We start from the raw sequence: 20,302 nt of genomic DNA, 5'->3' as shown, positions 1-20,302 counted from the left end.
CCACTGGGAACAAGATTAGATGCAAATTGCCCTGTTATTTTGCATGTACAGTATAAAAAATTAGCCTGGGGGGGAATATATAACATGCAGCAGCACAGAAACCAGTACAATTAGCATCAGAATTTAATAATCAGTCCTGTAGCATCAGCTTATATTACAGGCCAACCTCATTTTCTGCTTGATAATTTGTGACGACCCATAAGCTTAGCTTCTCAACAGCTGCTCAGAGCCCACTCGCAGACACTTTCCAAGATGGTGACCCCCTGTGACAAGTTTGAAGTTCTGTATCATTGCTGCTATTCACATGCTGAAACTTTACACTTCGTTTTTAGGGTTGACTTCTCCTTTACCACCACTTGGATTTACTGTATCGTAGTCACTGCATTAACTGAGCAGGTTCAGAAGCTATGCCAGATTATGCACAGCAGTTGCTTTCAAAATGGCCTGTAGCCTAAAGCTTTGCACACTGACATTAATGAGTAAATCTGTGTCTGCTGTCAGGAGACAGCATTGAGAAGAATGGATTTGTAGTAATTAATATCGGTCAGTGTTTAAACAATATTCATATTAATTTTATATTAATTAATATGTCCTTCCTCTAAATAATGTGCACGTGTGCTTATTTATTGGGCCTTAGTACATAGTTCCTGGTCATTGTAATGAGAGTATATTATACATAGACTGGGGTTGAAAAATAAACCTATTGTTTTAATTCAAGGATAGAAGCAGGGAGAGCTTTTGACATAAATGTTGCATTATGGAAGCAAAATAGCCCCTGGATTATCAAACCTATGTGCTGTATCAGAAGGACTGTATGACCTAGCACATTCTTCTGTGTGTCATGAAAGACAGTGAGTTGCTAAGCTGGACTTTGTTTAGGAAATGCAGACATTGTTATATTTAACCAAACAAGTCATCTATAATGCAAAAACAGAAATGTAATCTTCAAGTTTTGCTTATATTTTAAGCAGCCGATTAAAATGATCTGATCTCCATTATTCTAAAGGAGGTAATTTTATGTGCATACAACTGTTTTTATATCTCATATAGAATACTATAGAGTATCAGATTAGTATCAGATAGTATCAGATTACTATTATTAATTTTAAAAGTGAACAAACACAGTATAATTCAAGATTCTACAACAAAGAATTTTGATGATAAATCACACCCTATATACAGGGGCAGATTTATCAAAGGTCAAAGTGAATTTTCGAATGAAAAAAAAATAGAATTTCAAGCTATTTTTTTGTGTACTTTGACTAGGGAATAGTCCAAATTGGATTCGAATTTGAAAAAAATCTCTTTAAAAATTCAACTTCGACCATTCGCCATCTAAAACCTGCCGAATTGCTGTTTTAGCCTATGGATGACCTCCTAGAACCTATTTGGACTCAATTGGTGGAAAACTTTGAATCGAATGCGCTATTACTTTGTTTCGTACGATGTGAATTCAACCGAATACGGACCTATTAGATCTAAAACGGACCTATTCAGCCAAAAAAAAACTTCAACTTAATTTCTGTTTGTCTTTTTGAATTTGAATTTCGAAGTTTTTCAAATTCTTAATTCGACCCTTGATAAATATGCCCCACAGTGTCAGTATTTTACTATTTACTACTAGTGTTCTTTGAACATTCATTGAACCACAGACATACACATATACAGTATAGAGACATCACCAATTAAATTATTTGGCAATGGACAAACAAACTCTTTGAATTATAGTCAAAATCAAAATTCTGAAAGAACAGGACTATGAACATATTAGCTTCAGCGTGAATGATATAGTTGCAACTCAAATTGCTACTATATATATTTGGGTAACTTGCCTCGCCCTGTGTCTCTCTAAAATTCACAATTTTGATAAACAGGTCTCCCCATGTCTCCTTTAAGACAGCATTTTGGGATTGTCTCCCCAGAGCTGTTCATGTAACAGTAAAGCTGCTTGAGCAGTTGAGGCAACAGTAAAGCAGCACTGAAGGTGTCATGTGACCTTCCCATGATAATGATGTCATAGGAAAGTGGAAAGGATATATATGAGTGACAGTATATATAGGTAGGGCAGCACAGTGGCACAGTGGGTAGCACTGTGTCTTGCAGCTGGGAGTCCTGGGTTCAATTCCAACCTGGGCCCTTTCTGTAAGCAGTTTGTATGTTCTCCCTGTGTCTGTGTGGGTTTCCTCCGAGGACTTCGGTTTCCTCCCACATTCCAAAAACATACAAGAGACAGGTAGGGGGTCTCCCTGGTGCCCACAGGTGAATGTGATAGGTGCTGGGGCTCTCCTGAGTGTGGCTAGGAGCAGCCAGGCTTAGGAGTGTGTAGGCCGTTGGAAATGATAGGGAAATAGGGAGGCAGGTAGGGGGTCTCCCTGGTGCCCACAGGTGAATGTGATAGGTGCTGGGGCACTCCTGAGTGTGGCTATGAGCAGCCAGGCTTAGGAGTGTGTAGGCCATGGATAAGATAGGATAGGTTAGCTAGAGGGAAGAATTAGTTCCTGGGGAGGGGGGTCCCCTTTTTCACTATTGAGCTGCATTCAAATGTAAAATAACCTGCATCATTGAGGCCACTGGGAACAAGATAAGATGCAAATTGCCCTGTTATTTTGCATGTACAGTATAAAAAATTAGCCGGGGGGGGAATATATAACATGCAGCACAGAAACCAGTACAATTAGCATCAGAATTTAATAATCAGTACTGTAGCATCAGCTTATATTACAGGCCAACCTCATTTTCTGCTTGATAATTTGTGACGACCCCTAAGCTTAGCTTCTCAACAGCTGCTCAGAGCCCACTCGCAGACACTTTCCAAGATGGTGACCCCCTGTGACAAGTTTGAAGTTCTTTATCATTGCTGCTATTGACATGCTGGAACTTTAGGCTGGTGCAATGAGTTTAGTATATAAAATCAATCATTTTATTCCATATTCGTTTTTAGGGTTGACTTCTCCTTTACCACCACTAGGATTTACTGTATCATAGTCACTGCATTATCTGAGCAGGTTCAGAAGCTATGCCAGATTATGCACAGCAGTTGCTTTCAAAATGGCCTGTAGCCTTAAGCTTTGCACACTGACATTAATGAGTAAATCTGTGTCTGCTGTCAGGAGACAGCATTAAAGGAACAGTAACTCCAAAAAATTTAATTGTTTTAAAGTAATGAAAATATCATGTAATGTTGCCCTGCATTAGTAAAACTGATGTTTTTGCTTCAGAAACACTACTATAGTTCATATAAAAAAGCTGCTGTGGAGCAATGGCGGAATTTGAAAAACGGCTATATGGCACAGGTTAACTAATGGATAACAGATAACACCATTAAACAGACAGAGCTTATCTGCTATCTGCTTTGTAACTTGAGCCTTTTCTCCTTTAAATGGCTGCCCCCATTGCTACACAGCAGCTTATTTATATAAACAATAGTAGTGTTTCTTAAGCAAACACAGCAGTTTTACTAGTGCAGGACAACAATGCATTATATTTTCATTACTTTAAAACACTTTTATTTTTTGACGTTATTGTTCCTTTAAGAAGAATGGATTTGTAGTAATTAATATCGGTCAGTGTTTAAACAATATTCATATTAATTAATATGTCCTTCCTCTAAATAATGTGCACGTGTGCTTATTTATTGGGCCTTAGTACATAGTTCCTGGTCATTGTAATGAGAGTATATTATACATAGACTGGGGTTGAAAAATAAACCTATTGTTTTAATTCAAGGATAGAAGCAGGGAGAGCTTTTGACATAAATGTTGCATTATGGAAGCAAAATAGTCCCTGGATTATCAAACCTATGTGCTGTATCAGAAGGACTGTATGACCTAGCACATTCTTCTGTGTGTCATGAAAGACAGTGAGTTGCTAAGCTGGACTTTGTTTAGGAAATGCAGACATTATTATATTTAACCAAACGAGTCATTTATCATGCAAAAACAGAAATGTAATCTTCAAGTTCTAAAGGAGGTAATTTTATGTGCATACAACTGTTTTTATATCTCATATTGACTACTAGGGATGTAGCGAACGTCGGAAAAAAAGTTCGCGAACATGTTCGCGAACGTCCGGACAAAAATGCGAACGGTTCGCGAACGTTGCGAACCCCATAGACTTCAATGGGAAGGCGAATTTTAAAAGCTAGAAAAGACATTTCTGGCCAGAAAAATGATTTTAAAGTTGTTTAAAGGGTGCAACGACCTGGACAGTGGCATGCCAGAGGGGGATCAAGGGCAAATATGTTTCTAAAAAATCCATTGTTGACACAGCGCTGCATTTTGTGCTGTAAAGGGCAGAAATCACACTACGTCACTCAGGTGGTGTTTCTGGAGACGGTATTATTATTGATATTTAGACAGAATGTGAAAAAACTCACACAGCTAGGTGGCAGTGGTTTGAAGAACAGATGCAGATGAGAGATCAGCAGCAGGACAGACAGCTGCCCACAGCAGCTACATACAGAGCACTGCAGTAGAAGGTAGATTACTAGCCAGCAAAGCTACCTAACCTGAAATGTCCCTCAAATCCCTGCAGAGTTCTGTCCCTACAATACAGAGCAGTATCAAGTAGATTACTAGCCAGCAAACTTACTATCAACTGTCCCTCAAATCACTAACAGCTCTCTCCCTACACTAGCTCTTGCAAACACACACAGGCAGAATGAAAAAACGCTGCAGGGCTTCAGTTTATATATGGAAGGGGAGTGGTCCAGGGGATGTGGGGGTGGTCCAGGAGGGAGAGCTTCCTGATTGGCTGCCATGTATCTGCTGGTCTGGGGTGAGAGGTCAAAAAAAAGCGCCAGGTAAGGCGAACCCGAAATGGCGAACGTCGCGCGACGTTCGCGAACATTCGGCGAGCGCGAACAGCCGATGTTCGCGCGAACAAGTTCGCCGGCGAACAGTCCGCGACATCCCTATTGACTACTTATAGAGCCTTTATTTTGCCAACGATTTTAGGATATGCAAACACACAAAAATATCAAGCAGCTAGATTACTGTTATTAATTTTAAAAGTGAACAAACACAGTATAATTCAAGATTCTACAACAAAGAATTTTGATGATAAATCACACCCTATATACAGGGGCAGATTTATCAAAGGTCAAGGTGAAATTTCGAATGAAAAAAAATTGAATTTCAAGCTATCTTTTGTGTACTTTGGCTAGGGATTAGTCCAAATTCGATTCGAATTTGAAAAAAATCTCTTTAAAAATTCGACTTCGACCATTCGCCATCTAAAACCATCGAATTGGCTACTTCGACCTCGAATCAAATGATTCAAACTAAAAATCGTTCAACTATTCAACCATTCGATAAATCCTTCCACTTCGATATTCGGAGTCGAAGGATTTTACTTCGACGGTCGAATATCAAGGGTTAATTAACCCTTGATATTCGACCCTATGTAAATGTGCCCCATGTATTATCCCTTGCAAGCTCTTTAAGCGTAGCACCATACATAGCAAATTGCTGGTTTTGGGTAGAGGAGCCATTTTTATACTGTATGTGAGCTTGGCTAGTGCTCCCAGGGCTGCCATCAGAACCCGCACAGCAAAATTTTCTGGGCCCCCATCACTACCCTTCCCTTACTCATTAGTATGAAGGCCACACAAGACACAAGCGTTAAAACATTAAGTGTCCCCCTACAAGTTAAAAAAAAGAACTTTGTGCCCAGGGCCCCCCTACAAGTTTTGATGGTCAGGGCCTCCTACAAATTAAAGAAAAAAATTGGTGGCCAGGGCCCCTACAAGTTATTAAAAAAACACATTTGTCCAGGGCCCCTACAAGTTATTAAAAAAACACATTTGTCCAGGGACCCTACAAGTTATTCAAAAAACACATTTGTCCAGGGCCCCTACAAGTTATTAAAAAACACATTTGTCCTGGGCCCCTACAAGTTATTAAAAAAACACATTTGTCCAGGGCCCCTACAAGTTATGAAAAAACACATTTGTCCAGGGCCCTTACAAGTTATTAAAAAACACATTGTCCAGGGCCCCTGCAAGTTATTAAAAAAACACATTTGTCCAGGGCCCCTACAAGTTATTAAAAAAAACACATTTGTCCAGGGCCCCAACAAGTTATTTTAAAAAAAAAAAAAAAGCATTAGTTGCCAGGGCCCCTACAAGTTATTAAAAAACATTTAGCCAGGGCCCCTACAAGTTACAAAAAAAAATATTTGGGTAAGGCCCCTACAAGTTATTAAAAAAATATTTGGCCAGGGCAGGGCCCCTACAAGCTATTAAAAAAACAGCATTAGTGGCCAGGGCCCCTACAAGTTATTAAAAAAAATATTTGGCATGGGCCCCTACAAGTTAAAAAAAAAACAAAAAAACTTCACTTACCTTAGCCAGGGAGCTCAGGTGCTGGGATCTTCAGTTTCCTGTGCTCTGATTTGCCAGTGAAATGTAAGTCCCGGTAAAGCTGCATCGTGATTGGATAAAGTAGAGGGGAGGTTCAAACTTCACCGATCCAATCCCCATGCGGCTTTACCGGGACTTGCACATCATGGCGAATCAGACGCATAGAGCAAGAAGCAGCCATCAAAACTCCACCCAGCCCTCCCTTCCGAAGTCTGAAGCCCACTGATGGCAGGGACCTGGCTATGCAAGTAAGTGCAGCACGGACGAACCCCCCTTAACTCCCCAAATCCTCGGGGCCCGGGACTGTAGTGCCCCCCTGATGGCGGCCCTGAGTGCTCCCTATTGAAGCTGCACCATTTACATAGATAGGGGAGTTTATTGGAGTTTATTACTAAGCAAGGAAATTGGCCCGTGATAGGTTCCCCACCTGATGGCCTTTGTTATGATCTGATCATTGGCCCTGTAGCCAAATATTAAATCAGCCTGTTGGTCATCTGTGTGCAGGGCCACACTGGAAAAGACGTTTGACAACCTTGAATAACGATAGAATCTATAGAATTATATCCATTATACACATACAGTATGCTGCTATACACAGGACAATGCAATGCAGCAGAAGGGGTCGCTGTATGAGGGGGTGCAATGGGTAGAATTTACTATGATGACAAGTCCTGCTTGGACTGAGCACTGTAATGGTTACTCTGAGCTCAGGAGAGGGGTTAGGATTTAAAAATAGGAGCAGACAGCAAAAGCAGAGTTTCTATGGCGACCAGCAATGCCATCTCTTCACTGACTGGGTGTGTTTATTAATCTGAGTTGAGAAGAACTGAGCATGCTCATGATTCACATATCCCTTAATGAAAACCCGCCCATGCTCCCAGCCTAATTTAACCCTGCTCTGTGTCTCTCTGCTCCCAACCAACAGTAAACTACTTCTACTTTTTCCATTCAGAGTGTAAAGTTTCTGCCACTAGGGGATTGGCTAGGCTGAAGGATGGTTCACATTTCCTCCTCCAACTCAGCCAATCCCCTTGTGGCAGGACCGGGATTTACAACTTAAGGGAAAAAACAGTCAGTAAAGCTTTTTTATTTTTTGTCAGGTTTGGGAAGCCTTAGCCTTCCAGAGCCTTAATAAAAATCCAGCCATGCTCCCAGCCTAATTTAATCCTGTCCTGTGTCTAGAGTTGCCACCTTTTCTGGAAAAAAATACCTATATATTTATCTTTTTTCCCTATTAATAACATTGGGGTCCACCATCATTTTTACCGGCCAGGCTAGTAAAATACCGGCCAGGTGGCAACCTAGCCTGTGTCTCTCTGTTTCTAAACTGATTTGAGTCCCGCCCCATGTCTCTCTGCTCCCAGTCTGATTTAGCCTCGCCCTGTGTCTCTAAAATTCACAATTTTGATAAACAGGTCTCCCCATGTCTCTTTTAAGACAGAATTTTGGAATTGTCTCAGCCCCAGAGCTGTTCATGTAACAGTAAAGCTGCTTGAGCTGTTGAGGGAACAGTAAAGCAGCACTGAAGGTGTCATGTGACCTTCCCATGATGATGATGTCATAGGAAAGTGGAAAGGATATATATGAGTGACAGTATATATAGGTAGGGCAGCACAGTGGCACAGTGGGTAGCACTGTGTCTTGCAGCTGGGAGTCCTGGGTTCAATTCCAACCTGGGCCCTTTCTGTAAGGAGTTTGTATGTTCTCCCTGTGTCTGTGTGGGTTTCCTCCGAGTACTTCGGTTTCCTCCCACATTCCAAAAACATACAAGAGACAGGTAGGGGGTCTCCCTGGTGCCCACAGGTGAATGTGATAGGCGCTGGGGCTCTCCTGAGTGTGGCTATGAACAGCCAGGCTTAGGAGTGTGTAGGCCATGGGAAATGATAGGGAAATAGGGAAGCAGGTAGGGGGTCTCCCTGGTGCCCACAGGTGAATGTGATAGGTGCTGGGGCACTCCTGAGTGTGGCTAGGAGCAGCCAGGCTTAGGAGTGTGTAGGCCATGGATAAGATAGGATAGGTTAGCTAGAGGGAAGAATTAGTTCCTGGGGAGGGGGTCCCCTTTTTCACTATTGAGCTGCATTCAAATGTAAAATAACCTGCATCATTGAGGCCACTGGGAACAAGATAAAATGCAAATTTAGATGCAAATTGCCCTGTTATTTTGCATGTACAGTATAAAAAATTAGCCGGGGGGGAATATATAACATGCAGCAGCACAGAAACCAGTACAATTAGCATCAGAATTTAATAATCAGTCCTGTAGCATCAGTTTATATTACAGGCCAACCTAATTTTCTGCTTGATAATTTGTGACGACCCCTAAGCTTAGCTTCTCAACAGCTGCTCAGAGCCCACTCGCAGACACTTTCCAAGATGGTGACCCCCTGTGACAAGTTTAAAGTTCTGTATCATTGCTGCTATTGACATGCTGAAACTTTAGGCTGGTGCAATGAGTTTAGTATATAAACTCAATCATTGTATTCCATATTCGTTTTTAGGGTTGACTTCTCCTTTACCACCACTTGGATTTACTGTATCGTAGTCACTGCATTATCTGAGCAGGTTCAGAAGCTATGCCAGATTATGCACAGCAGTTGCTTTCAAAATGGCCTGTAGCCTAAAGCTTTGCACACTGACATTAATGAGTAAATCTGTGTCTGCTGTCAGGAGACAGCATTAAAGGAACAGTAACTCCAAAAAATTTAATTGTTTTAAAGTAATGAAAATATCATGTAATGTTGCCCTGCATTAGTAAAACTGATGTTTTTGCTTCAGAAACACTACTATAGTTCATATAAAAAAGCTGCTGTGGAGCAATGGCGGAATTTGAAAAACGGCTATATGGCACAGGTTAACTAATGGATAACAGATAACACCATTAAACAGACAGAGCTTATCTGCTATCTGCTGTGTAACTTGAGCCTTTTCTCCTTTAAATGGCTGCCCCCATTGCTACACAGCAGCTTATTTATATAAACAATAGTAGTGTTTCTTAAGCAAACACAGCAGTTTTACTAGTGCAGGACAACAATGCATTATATTTTCATTACTTTAAAACACTTTTATTTTTTGACGTTATTGTTCCTTTAAGAAGAATGGATTTGTAGTAATTAATATCGGTCAGTGTTTAAACAATATTCATATTAATTAATATGTCCTTCCTCTAAATAATGTGCACGTGTGCTTATTTATTGGGCCTTAGTACATAGTTCCTGGTCATTGTAATGAGAGTATATTATACATAGACTGGGGTTGAAAAATAAACCTATTGTTTTAATTCAAGGATAGAAGCAGGGAGAGCTTTTGACATAAATGTTGCATTATGGAAGCAAAATAGTCCCTGGATTATCAAACCTATGTGCTGTATCAGAAGGACTGTATGACCTAGCACATTCTTCTGTGTGTCATGAAAGACAGTGAGTTGCTAAGCTGGACTTTGTTTAGGAAATGCAGACATTATTATATTTAACCAAACGAGTCATTTATCATGCAAAAACAGAAATGTAATCTTCAAGTTCTAAAGGAGGTAATTTTATGTGCATACAACTGTTTTTATATCTCATATTGACTACTTATAGAGCCTTTATTTTGCCAACGATTTTAGGATATGCAAACACACAAAAATATCAAGCAGCTAGATCACTGTTATTAATTTTAAAAGTGAACAAACACAGTATAATTCAAGATTCTACAACAAAGAATTTTGATGATAAATCACACCCTATATACAGGGGCAGATTTATCAAAGGTCAAGGTGAAATTTTGAATGCAAAAAAATTGAATTTCAAGCTATCTTTTGTGTACTTTGACTAGGGATTAGTCCAAATTCGATTCGAATTTGAAAAAAATCTCTTTAAAAATTCGACTTCGACCATTCGCCATCTAAAACCATCAAATTGGCTACTTCGACCTCGAATCAAACGATTCAAACTAAAAATCGTTCAACTATTCAACCATTCGATAAATCCTTCCACTTCGATATTCGGAGTCGAAGGATTTTACTTCGACGGTCGAATATCAAGGGTTAATTAACCCTTGATATTCGACCCTATGTAAATGTGCCCCCATGTATTATCCCTTGCAAGCTCTTTAAGCGTAGCACCATACATAGCAAATTGCTGGTTTTGGGTAGAGGAGCCATTTTTATACTGTATGTGAGCTTGGCTAGTGCTCCCAGGGCTGCCATCAGAACCCGCACAGCAAAATTTTCTGGGCCACCATCACTACCCCTCCCTTACTCATTAGTATGAAGGCCACACAAGACACAAGCGTTAAAACATTAAGTGCCCCCCTACAAGTTAAAAAAAAGAACTTTGTGCCCAGGGCCCCCCTACAAGTTTTGATGGTCAGGGCCTCCTACAAATTAAAGAAAAAAATTGGTGGCCAGGGCCCCTACAAGTTATTAAAAAAACACATTTGTCCAGGGCCCCTACAAGTTATTAAAAAAACACATTTGTCCAGGGACCCTACAAGTTATTCAAAAAACACATTTGTCCAGGGCCCCTACAAGTTATTAAAAAACACATTTGTCCTGGGCCCCTACAAGTTATTAAAAAAACACATTTGTCCAGGGCCCCTACAAGTTATGAAAAAACACATTTGTCCAGGGCCCTTACAAGTTATTAAAAAACACATTGTCCAGGGCCCCTGCAAGTTATTAAAAAAACACATTTGTCCAGGGCCCCTACAAGTTATTAAAAAAAACACATTTGTCCAGGGCCCCAACAAGTTATTTAAAAAAAGCATTAGTTGCCAGGGCCCCTACAAGTTATTAAAAACATTTAGCCAGGGCCCCTACAAGTTACAAAAAAAAATATTTGGGTAAGGCCCCTACAAGTTATTAAAAAAATATTTGGCCAGGGCAGGGCCCCTACAAGCTATTAAAAAAAAATCATTAGTGGCCAGGGCCCCTACAAGTTATTAAAAAAAATATTTGGCATGGGCCCCTACAAGTTAAAAAAAAAACAAAAAAACTTCACTTACCTTAGCCAGGGAGCTCAGGTGCTGGGATCTTCAGTTTCCTGTGCTCTGATTTGCCAGTGAAATGTAAGTCCCGGTAAAGCTGCATCGTGATTGGATAAAGTAGATGGGAGGTTCAAACTTCACAGATCCAATCCCCATGCGGCTTTACCGGGACTTACACATCATGGCGAATCAGAGCGCATAGAGCAAGAAGCAGCCATCGAAACTCCACCCAGCCCTCCCTTCCGAAGTCTGAAGCTCACTGATGGCAGGGACCTGGCTATGCAAGTAAGTGCAGCACGGATGGGCCCCCCTTAACTCCTCAAATCCTCGGGGCCCGGGACTGTAGTCCCCCCCTGCTGGCGGCCCTGAGTGCTCCCTATTGAAGCTGCACCATTTACATAGATAGGGGAGTTTATTGGAGTTTATTACTAAGCAAGGAAATTGGCCCGTGATAGGTTCCCCACCTGATGGCCTTTGTTATGATCTGATCATTGGCCCTGTAGCCAAATATTAAATCAGCCTGTTGGTCATCTGTGTGCAGGGCCACACTGGAAAAGACGTTTGACAACCTTGAATAACGATAGAATCTATAGAATTATACCCATTATACACATACAGTATGCTGCTATACACAGGACAATGCAATGCAGCAGAAGGGGTCGCTGTATGAGGGGGTGCAATGGGTAGAATTTACTATGATGACAAGTCCTGCTTGGACTGAGCACTGTAATGGTTACTCTGAGCTCAGGAGAGGGGTTAGGATTTAAAAATAGGAGCAGACATCAAAAGCAGAGTTTCTATGGCGACCAGCAATGACATCTCTTCACTGACTGGGTGTGTTTATTAATCTGAGTTGAGAAGAACTGAGCATGCTCATGATTCACATATCCCTTAATGAAAACCCGCCCATGCTCCCAGCCTAATTTAACCCTGCCCTGTGTCTCTCTGCTCCCAACCAACAGTAAACTACTTCTACTTTTTCCATTCAGAGTGTAAAGTTTCTGCCACTAGGGGATTGGCTAGGCTGAAGGAAGGTTCACATTTCCTCCTCCAACTCAGCCAATCCCCTTGTGGCAGGACCGGGACTTACAACTTAAGTGAAAAAACAGTCAGTAAATCTTTTTTATTTTTTTTTTTGTCAGGTTTGGGAAGCCTTAGCCTTCCCGAGCCTTAATAAAAATCCACCCATGCTCCCAGCCTAATTTAATCCTCTCCTGTGTCTAGAGTTGCCACCTTTTCTGGAAAAAAATACCTATATATTTATCTTTTTTCCCTATTAATAACATTGGGATCCACCATAATTTTTACCGGCCAGGTGGCAACCTAGCCTGTGTCTCTCTGTTTCTAAACTGATTTGAGTCCCGTCCCATGTCTCTCTGCTCCCAGTCTGATTTAGCCTCGCCCTGTGTCTATAAAATTCACAATTTTGATAAACAGGTCTCCCCATGTCTCCTTTAAGACAGAATTTTGGAATTGTCTCAGCCCCAGAGCTGTTCATGTAACAGTAAAGCTGCTTGAGCTGTTGAGGCAACAGTAAAGCAGCACTGAAGGTGTCATGTGACCTTCCCATGATGATGATGTCATAGGAAAGTGGAAAGGATATATATGAGTGACAGTATATATAGGTAGGGCAGCACAGTGGCACAGTGGGTAGCACTGTGTCTTGCAGCTGGGAGTCCTGGGTTCAATTCCAACCTGGGCCCTTTCTGTAAGGAGTTTGTATGTTCTCCCTGTGTCTGTGTGGGTTTCCTCCGAGGACTTCGGTTTCCTCCCACATTCCAAAAACATACAAGAGACAGGTAGGGGGTCTCCCTGGTGCCCACAGGTGAATGTGATAGGTGCTGGGGCTCTCCTGAGTGTGGCTATAAACAGCCAGGCTTAGGAGTGTGTAGGCCATGGGAAATGATAGGGAAATAGGGAGGCAGGTAGGGGGTCTCCCTGGTGCCCACAGGTGAATGTGATAGGTGCTGGGGCACTCCTGAGTGTGGCTAGGAGCAGCCAGGCTTAGGAGTGTGTAGGCCATGGGTAAGATAGGATAGGTAAGCTAGAGGGAAGAATTAATTCCTGGGGAGGGGGGTCCCCCTTTTCAACAATTGAGCTGCATTCAAATGTAAAATAACCTGCATCATTGAGGCCACTGGGAACAAGATAAAATGCAAATTTAGATGCAAATTGCCCTGTTATTTTGCATGTACAGTATAAAAAATTAGCGGGGGGGAATATATAACATGCAGCAGCACAGAAACCAGTACAATTAGCATCAGAATTTAATAATCAGTCCTGTAGCATCAGTTTATATTACAGGCCAACCTCATTTTAATATTGGTCAGTGTTTAAACAATTTTTAAACAATATTCATATTAATTAATATGTCCTTCCTCTAAATAATGTGCACGTGTGCTTATTTATTGGGCCTTACTACATAGTTCCTGGTCATTGTAATGAGAGTATATTATACATAGACTGGGGTTGAAAAATAAACCTATTGTTTTAATTCAAGGATAGAAGCAGGGAGAGCTTTTGACATAAATGTAGGACTGTATGACTTAGCACATTCTTCTGTGTGTGATGAAAGACAGTGAGTTGCTAAGCTGGAGTTTGTTTAGGAAATGCAGACATTGTTATATTTAACCAAACAAGTCATCTATAATGCAAAAACAGAAATGTAATCTTCAAGTTTTGCTTATGTTTTAAGTAGCCGATTAAAATGATCTGATCTCCATTATTCTAAAGGAGGTCATTTTATGTGCATACAACTGTTTTTATATCTCATATAGAATACTAATAGAGCCTTTATTTTGCCAACAATTTTAGGATATGCAAACACACAAAAATATCAAGCAGCTAGATTACTGTTATTAATTTTAAAAGTGAACAAACACAGTATAATTCAAGATGCTACAACAAAGAATTTTGATGATAAATCACACCCTATATACAGGGGCAGATTTATCAAAGGTCAAGGTGAAATTTTGAATGCAAAAAAATTGAATTTCAAGCTATTTTTTGTGTATTTTGACTAGGGAATAGTCCAAATTCGATTCGAATTTGAAAAAAATTCGACTTCAACCATTCGCCATCTAAAACCTGCCGAATTGCTGTTTTAGCCTATGGGTGACCTCCTAGAACCTATTTGGAGTCAATTGGTGGAAAACTTTGAATCGAATTAGATCGAATACGCCATTACTTTGTTTCGTATAATGTGAATTCAACCGAATACGGACCTATTCGATCTAAAACGGACCTATTCAGCCAAAAAAACTTCAACTTAATTTCAGTTGGTCTTGAATTCGAATTTCGAAGTTTTTCAAATTCTAAATTCGACCCTTGATAAATATGCCCCACAATGTCAGCATTTTACTATTTACTACTAGTGTTCTTTGAACATTCATTGAACCACAGACATACACATATACAGTATAGAGACATCACCAATTAAATTATTTGGCAATGGACAAACAAACGCTTTGAATTACAGTCAATTTCAAAATTCTGAAAGAACAGGACAATGAACATATTAGCTTCAGCGTGAATGGTATAGTTGCAACTCAAATTGCTACTATATATATTTGGGTAACTGGGAGACATAATTCGCCCAGATGAATTTGTGAAGTTGGCGCCACACTCTGGAAAAAAAGGTTATTACTTTTTTATTTTTTTATTGTTTTCTACAATTAGTTGATGGCAATTTTAGAAACATATATTAGCTGTTTTTAATAGGTAAGTTTTAATGGTGTTATATAAGAAAGTCAAATATGAATGAAATATTCATGGTTTAGTGAAATCTCTGTTAAACACAGAGAGCCCTTTTTGTATTTTTTAAATGTCTTAGCTGCATAGCACATACTAACATTACTACTGTAAATGTTAAGGAAATTAAAGCTGAACATTTTATCAAGAAATCGGGGATTGTACACAAAAGCTGCACAGCTTAAAGTTATATAAACACTGCTAGTCACTGCACAAACGAGGCAACTCTAAAAGCAAAAAAATGATGTAGAAAGTTTCTCCTTCCTTTGTTTCCCTCTTTAACCATACATCAATGTAACTGTGACATCTCCCCTTTTTTATTTCTTCCAGCAATCTTACGCTTACAATGAAATATCAGTGTTCCCTATCACTTACTAGCGGCATACCTCCCAACATTTTGGAAGTAAAAAGAGGGACAAAAATTTTTTCCGCACGTAGTGCAGCAATTTTTTGACCACACCCCTTTCTGTGGCCACACCCCCTAATTACCATGTTTGTTTTACAAAATTTGGCAGGTTATGAAAGTTTGAAAATATTTCTCCTTATCTAAACTGTGTTTTTGTGTCTCAAAATTGTTACAAAGTATCTTATTTGCACCTGTTAGCTGTTCTGGGCTCTCTGTTAAAAGCCAATTAAGTGAGAAACTTTGTTTTTTTTTCAGGCTGTTCAGTGCAGAGAAAAGAGGGACTTTCCAGTACAAATGAGGGACTGCGGGTTGAGCTGTCAAAAGAGGGACTGTCATGGTCATGGAAATTTTACTTTCTCACATTAGACGTGACACTAATATCTCAGGAAAAATAGCGACAGGTGTAGAATACAAATGTATTGCATTCGCGGATGACCTGCTCTTGTGCATAACAAAGCCTACTACTTCTCTTCCTAAGGTAATAGCTCTCATGAAGGAATTTGGAGTTTATTCTAATTTTAAGGTCAATTACACAAAATCAGAGATTCTAAATGTAAACTTACCTCTCTCTAGAGCTCGGGAATTAAAATCAAGCTTCCCATTTAAATGGGCGGAGCCCTCCATTAAATACTTAGGGATACATTTAAGGGCAGATATGGAACAACTATATCAGGATAACTACTTGCCACTGCTGACCTCTTTGCAGAAATTGTTAGTGCTTTGGGAGAAACTTAAACTATCTTGGTCGGGTAGACTCCAAGCCATTAAGATGACCTTTATGCCCAAACTTTTATATCTTATTCAAGCTCTTCCAATTACAGTCCCGCAGGCATTCTTTAAATCTGTTAAATCTATGATTTCCAGATTTATTTGGAATGGGAAAAACCCTAGGCTAAAACATACTCTCCTCATATCACCGAAAGAGAAAGGTGGTCTCGGCCTGCCAGATTCATATCTTTACTATATTGCTTCCCACTTGGCTAGAATATTGGATTGGAGAGAGGGAATTAGAAATAAAGACTGGCGGATTTTAGAACACGCGACAGTGGGTTATCCATTAATCAACAACCTATGGACTGATTTGGAATTTGTCCCGAAGGAGATTTTACAGCACCCATTAATAGGTGCTACACTTCGGGAATGGCACAAAAATAAACTCACTTACAATTTAACTATGTACCCTTATATATTGCAGCCATTGACCTTCAATCCCCAATTCCCACCAAGCATGGAAAAAGGGGCTTTCCAAAGATGGGGACATTGGGGCTCAAAGGTGACCAAAATATGTGACTTAATTAAAACTGGGAAAATCATTGCTTTGGCAGAGATACAAAAGAGATGGGGTTGCCATCCCAGGGATATCTGGAACTATAATCAGTTACATGTATTTATTCGTTCAATTGCACTTAGAGATTGGAAGAGACCTGAGACTTCCTGGGAGACGATGGCGTCCTCCTCAATAGACATTACCAAACCTCTTTCCAAAACATATAAATTACTGATTGAAGCAAAAGGCACGAGCCTGTACCATCAACGAATGGAATGGACTAGGGAGTTAAACTTTGTATTCTCGGATAAAATGTGGACTGACATTCTTAAACTAATATACAAAACGAATAGGGCTGCCAAAACGAGAGAAGCAATTTATAAGTTGGTTACTCGATGGCACTATACGCCTATGAAGTTACGGAAAATGTACCCTAATAGTTCGGGATTATGTTGGAGGTGTAACCTTGCTGAAGGGAATCATACTCATGTGTGGATAACTTGTTCTATTTTACAATCATTTTGGAAAGAGGTATTGGAGACAGTTAATGCCGTAACACAATCTAACTTCTCGCTAGATAGACCAGAATCTATTTTATTTAATATACATCACGATAACAAAAACCTAATAAAAGACCCACTTACCTTGCACCTCATGCAATCAGCTAAAGCTTTAATACCCCGAAAATGGAAATCAATCGAAGCTCCGTCAATAGGAGAATGGCTACTGAAAGTTGAGGAAGTGAGACAAATGGAAGAGATTACCCTTCTCTCTCACAACCAAAGCAAAGCATATTGGGAGACATGGTACCCATGGATTTATTTTTGTCGAAACAACTAATAGTAAATTCATAAGGCTGTTTAGGGTCTTCACCCTCATTCTGTCCAGTCTCGAAAATCTTAACTTCTTCGGTGGGAATACAGTAATAATGTGACCTTAAACGTGACTTGGCCTTATAACACTACACCTATATGAGGTCTAGACATATACTGTAGAAGACATTGCATGTGTGAAAAGTTTGATTACAGTAATAACTTGCTGTTTACCTGCTACACTGTTATTGGAATTTTTTGCTCTGTATATTTCTGCGAATGTTATGGAAACCTGAACTTGTTGCCCTTTTTTCCCCCTCCTTTTTTTCTTTCTGTTCCCCCTTTTCTTGAAATTTACCTAAATAAAGAATTGTTAAAAAAAAAAAAAAGAGGGACTGTCCTTCCGAAAAAGGGACAGTTGGGAGGTATGTAACGGTAATGTCAATTGCCTCCAAGACGAAAGGAAATTAAATCGAAATCCTCATGTTTATGATCATTTACCCTGAACTCCCTCTGGGACAAAAATACAGCATACCTCCCAACATTTGAAAAAAGTAGAGGGACAAAAATATTTGCTGCCGTGAAAATTATTTTACAACACCCATTCTGTGGCCACATCCCCTAAATACCACATCCACTTTACAACATTTGGCAGGTTATGGAGAGTTTGAAAACATTTTGGGGGATTAATGGCCGTGTTTTATGAATTATACTTATAACAGTTTTGCGAATTAAGATGAAATTGCCCTTTAAGATGCTAGTCTCAAATCTCCAAAGAGACTTGTTTATCTTATGAGTTACAATTATATAAAAATGCAGACGATGTGTGTTGTGGGCTCTCTGCTAATAGCCTTCGTATTTAATTAAGTTGCAGAAGCTTTGTATTTTTTTCTGGCATCAATATCGTGACTGCCCTGCCCAAATCGGGACAGTTGGGAGGTTGTTGGCTTGGACAGTATTTATACTAATGTCCCAGATGTTTATTTTTCAGAATATTCTTATTGATAGGGAATACAGCTAATCCAGTGCTGAGACTGTACATTTAAGAGATGCTGAATTGTGTGATCATGTCAAAATCCAACACATATTTAAAAATATTTTTGGGTGGTGAGGAAAGCCTATTGTATAATAACTGTAGGATATTACTTACTGCTGATAAAAGAGGCAAAGAACCCACTTCCTGGTGTGTCTTGTGACTGGAACATTACTCTGATCACACTTCTTGGAGAAATGACAGGGGCCGGAGCAGTGTCCCCACAACCTGTAGCCATCAATTCTTTCTCAGAACTAAAGTTACAGTTTATAGATGATAGGATAGAGAACAATTTTTAAAGAACATAAAATATGGCGTAACATGAAGCTATAAGGCACCGCAATTAATTAAGTTGAAATGAAAAAGTTTAAGGAGAAACTATGAGAGTCTAGGGGGCACATTTACTAAGTTCGAGTGAAGGATTCAAAGTAAAAAAACGTCGAATTTCAAAGTATTTTTTTGGGTACTTCCAGTGGCAGAACTACCGGGGAAGCAGGGGGTGCGAGCGGGCCAGGGCCCGCACCCCCCTCAGGGCCCCCCGGCAGTCCGTTCGCCATTGAAAACTCGGCCAAATGCGTCACGCACCAGGGCCCGCCCCCCTCAACGAACGCTACTGGGTACTTCGACCATCGAATAGGCTACTACGACCTTCGACTTCGATTGGAACGATTCAAACTAAAAATCGTTTGACTATTCGACCATTCGATAGTCGAAGTACTGTCTCTTTAAAAAATACCTTGACTACATACTTCGGTAGTTTAAACCTACCGAGGTACAATGTTAGCCTATGGGGACCTTTCCCATTACTTTTCTAAGGTTTTTTTTACTAATAGTAAACAAGTCCCTAATTATATGAATATTAGCAAGTGTGACAAAATATATTTTTAAAGAAGGTTTCTAAAGGAAAACTATACCCCCAAAAATAATGCTTAAGTAACAGATAGTTTTTTTATCAAATTAAGTGGCATATTAATGAATCTCACCAAACTGGAATATATATTTAAGTAAATATTGCCCTTTTACATCTCTTGCCTTGAACCACCATTTTGTGATGGTCTGTGTGCTGTCTCAGAGATCACCTGACCAGAAATACTGCAGCTCTAACTGTTACAGGAAGAAGTGTGGAAGCAAAAGACAGAAATCTGTCTGTTAATTGGCTCATGTGACCCAACATGTAGGGTTTGCTTGTGTGCACCATGAATCGTAGGATCCCAGGGGGCAGCCCTTATTTTTTAAAATGTCAATATTCTATTTAAGATTACCCAATGGAACACACTACTAGCAAAGTATATTATTATGAAAATTGTTTATTTACATGAAGCAGGGTTTTATATATGAGCTGTTTTTTGCAATATCTTTTTATAGAGACCTACATTGTTCGGGGGTACAGTTTTCGTTTGTTACCTTTCCATTCATTACCTGTTACTCTGCTAGATACAACTAAAAGTCGCTTGTAACAGCTTAATATACAGATTAAGCAAACTTGCACCTGTCATCAGTACTTCAGTTGCACCATATAACTATGGTGTGCCTGTGCCACAACTATGTGATGCCCATAATGATGTAGATGCAACTTGCTTGGCATTTCCAAAATGGCTTAAGTTCTGCTCCTACATGATAGTGTTCCTTTTGGCTAGTGGTGGATGAGACGACAATGGAATTCATGAGCAAAACTCTGCATGGGGTGGGGGGAGTCAATTTGCACCAA

At 39.9% G+C, this 20,302-nt stretch overlaps 2 long non-coding RNA genes across 2 annotated transcripts; both read left to right on the top strand.

Moving 5' to 3' along the window:
• The first annotated feature begins 2,061 nt into the window (after positions 1–2,061).
• LOC108705785 lies at positions 2,062–2,519 on the top strand. Its single transcript, XR_001933895.2, has 2 exons — positions 2,062–2,233; positions 2,360–2,519. It is a non-coding gene; the product is annotated as an uncharacterized LOC108705785 (long non-coding RNA).
• A 5,407-nt stretch (positions 2,520–7,926) lies between these two features.
• Positions 7,927–13,413, top strand: LOC121395005. Its single transcript, XR_005962171.1, has 2 exons — positions 7,927–8,264; positions 13,126–13,413. It is a non-coding gene; the product is annotated as an uncharacterized LOC121395005 (long non-coding RNA).
• The last annotated feature ends 6,889 nt before the right edge of the window (positions 13,414–20,302 follow it).

Source organism: Xenopus laevis, chromosome 6S, assembly GCF_017654675.1.
Source record: "Xenopus laevis strain J_2021 chromosome 6S, Xenopus_laevis_v10.1, whole genome shotgun sequence".
NCBI lineage: Eukaryota > Metazoa > Chordata > Amphibia > Anura > Pipidae > Xenopus > Xenopus laevis.
Note: the sequence above shows the minus strand (reverse complement) of the source record. Positions and strands in the feature narration are given on the sequence as shown.